The 2,789-nt window shown below is 34.6% G+C and overlaps 1 pseudogene; it reads right to left on the bottom strand.

Moving 5' to 3' along the window:
* Nucleotides 1–213: 213 nt before the first annotated feature.
* On the bottom strand, nt 214–2,550 carry LOC131626182 (growth-regulating factor 2-like; annotated as a pseudogene).
* Between the last annotated feature and the right edge of the window lie 239 nt (nt 2,551–2,789).

Here is a 2,789-nt window from a genome sequence, read left to right as displayed (position 1 = left end):
CCATATAACATTTATTATACATTTTAAATTGTTGCTCCAAAATAAGATAACATATTGTTAGGAGATCGAATATATAAAGATATTGTTGGGGGATAGAGAACAGAACATTGTTGACATAGTCAAAGTTAGATCTATGATCTTATCCGACAACAGTTGAGTTTGGACCACACAACAAACAATACTTATTGCATTTATTTTAGAGGACATGTTTTGATTAGTCATAATATAACCATGATAGAACAAATAGAAATTCTATTTAATCACGATTTAACCAGACAAATAATTTATGAGATAGTTTAAGGTCCTGTGTAATAGCACACCTTGCACACCCTCAAAGACGGCATGTGTTCCACCAAGATGGAGGGAGTACAACAAAGCAAAGAGTAGACTTACAGTTGAGCTTGAGAAAATATGCAAGATTACATATATTACATAACATAACAATACTTAAGGTGCTAATCAATTAATTTACATGACATTTTGTTTAACTTGTTGAGTAAGTCAAACTCAGAATTGGCCCTTGATGATGCAAGTTGGACTGCTATTACCACTGCTATCTGAAAATGAAGTAAGTGTTCTATTATGGAAAACACCAGATGGAGATGACATTATTCCTGTTCCTGAAGTTCCAATGGATTCAACACGGTTCGTTGTGACAGATGAAGATGGATTCGAGCTTGTTGAATCGCTGATGGAAGTTACATTGCTTGGCCTTAAAACTTCAGCTAGTGGACCTCCCATTGACAGATCAAAAGATGAAAGGGGTGATTTACCTATTGATGCTGAAGCATTCTTGTTGTTGGCATTGCTTTCAACTGTGTTTGCATTAGTCCAAGTATCAGTGAAACTACACCCTCTTGGTTTCTCTGATTGGAGAATTCGCATCGGAACAAGAGGATTATACAAGAGAGAAAATGGTCTTTCTTGTTGAGAAAGTTCATTTTGTGGAAAGGAATTCATATAGTGAGACTCATTGATATTACTGAGATAGGAATTTTCATTGGTCATTCCAAGTATGTTGTTATGCATCAGAGAGTTCCATCCTGAGTTAGAAGCACCGATAGATATTGGATCTCCATTCGGCATCCACTCGAAGCCCCTTTCATCCAACTCACCAAATCAATAACAGAATAGAAACCAGTACATAACAAAAGTTATCAAAAGAGTAATTTCTTAGAAGAAAAAAACATAGATATAAACATTTTACCTTTGTTGCTTATTTGAAGGGTCAAAACTTGGAACTAATTTGACACCAAAGATGCTATTATCCAAGGAAAGTGGTGGTTGGAGATAAGGATGAAAAGCACTGGAAGCAAGAAATTGTGATGAAGTTCCACCATATTTTCTTGTAGTTGGAATAGGGATCCTCTTGATTTGATGATGGCTAATATCATTGGTGTGAAGTTCCACAGGCTTTCTTGAACGGTGACTACCTCTATGCATATGTCGCTCACAATACTTGTTATTAGGAGCAACATATCTGGAACATCTCCATTTCTTACCATCTGTTCTTCTACACCTACCTGTTTCTGCGTCTGGATCAGTACTACTCTTCCTACTTGATGATAACCTCGTATTGAAACCACCATCCACTACAAGAATGCAAATTTCAAGAAAGAGTAAGAGAAAGCAACACATCATGAAAAAGTTCACACATTGATTGAGTGACAAAAGGTAAATAGAACAAAGGTAGCAGGAAAAGTGGTAAAGATACAAACTTTTGACTAGAAATGGACTTAAAAAAGCAGTTTATGCATCAAGTGTAAAATACAGAAAGCCATAACCAGCTGAAGGAAAAAGGGTCATAGACAACATACTCATAGATGATGAAGTAGGAATGGATGAGAGCAGATAAGAAGGAACAGGAAGAGAAGCCACCAAGTACTTGTAAATCATAACTTGTATCTCAAGCTCTCTCCATTGAGAGCTTGTGAAAGGATTCATGTTATGAAAAGGCTCCAAATTTAAAGAAACATGACCATTATCAATGGCAGTAGCACCAATAGAAGAAAAGTGACTACCAAAAGACATGTTGTATGTTGTGGGACCATAACTATCAGCAGCAGAAGAATCATCATTAGGATTCTGATGCTGCATCATCATCATCTTCTTATTAGATAATCCTTCAAAACTCTGCACAGACTCAAGAAAACTACTAGTGTTGTTGTTGTTGTTGTTCCTTTTTTTGGTCTGCATAATGAAACTCAACACTAATGTTGAAAATAGAAAACAAAGTCTTTATATTGTTCTCTTATTTACTATATGTATAATAAAAAGAATCACCCACCAAAATTAACTTTTTCAGGTAAGGAAGATAGTGATAATGAAATGATAATGATAATAATATAGAAATGAATGAAGTTTGAGGAGTGTGTGTTTTTGTGATAATGTAATGTATTTTGTAGTATTGACAGGTGTTGGGACTGAAATAAAGATGGGAGAGTTATGATTGTGTTATGGGTTGCCGTCATTCTCGGTCTTTGATTTGTTTCCATGCTTCCAACATTCGCACCATGTCACTAGATGACAAACTAGGAAAAGATGATTCACTTTTTTTTCTTCTCTCTAATCTATACTTTCATCTCTCATCATTATTGTGGTATGGTATCTCTAGCTTCATGCATCTAAGGTTAAAGTTAAGACCTTTGTACATCAATACTGTTCAGTTTTCCAACTCTATATAAATTATTTTATCATCTATATATATCTACACATAATAAAGAAAATTTGATAAACATCAAATTACTATTTTGACTAGTTATGGGTTTTTATTTTGTATGTTTTTATTT

This window comes from Vicia villosa, unplaced genomic scaffold (genome assembly GCF_029867415.1).
Source record: "Vicia villosa cultivar HV-30 ecotype Madison, WI unplaced genomic scaffold, Vvil1.0 ctg.000273F_1_1_3, whole genome shotgun sequence".
Classification (NCBI taxonomy): domain Eukaryota; kingdom Viridiplantae; phylum Streptophyta; class Magnoliopsida; order Fabales; family Fabaceae; genus Vicia; species Vicia villosa.
The sequence above is the reverse complement of the archived record's forward strand: the minus strand, read 5'-3'. Positions and strand labels throughout refer to the sequence as shown.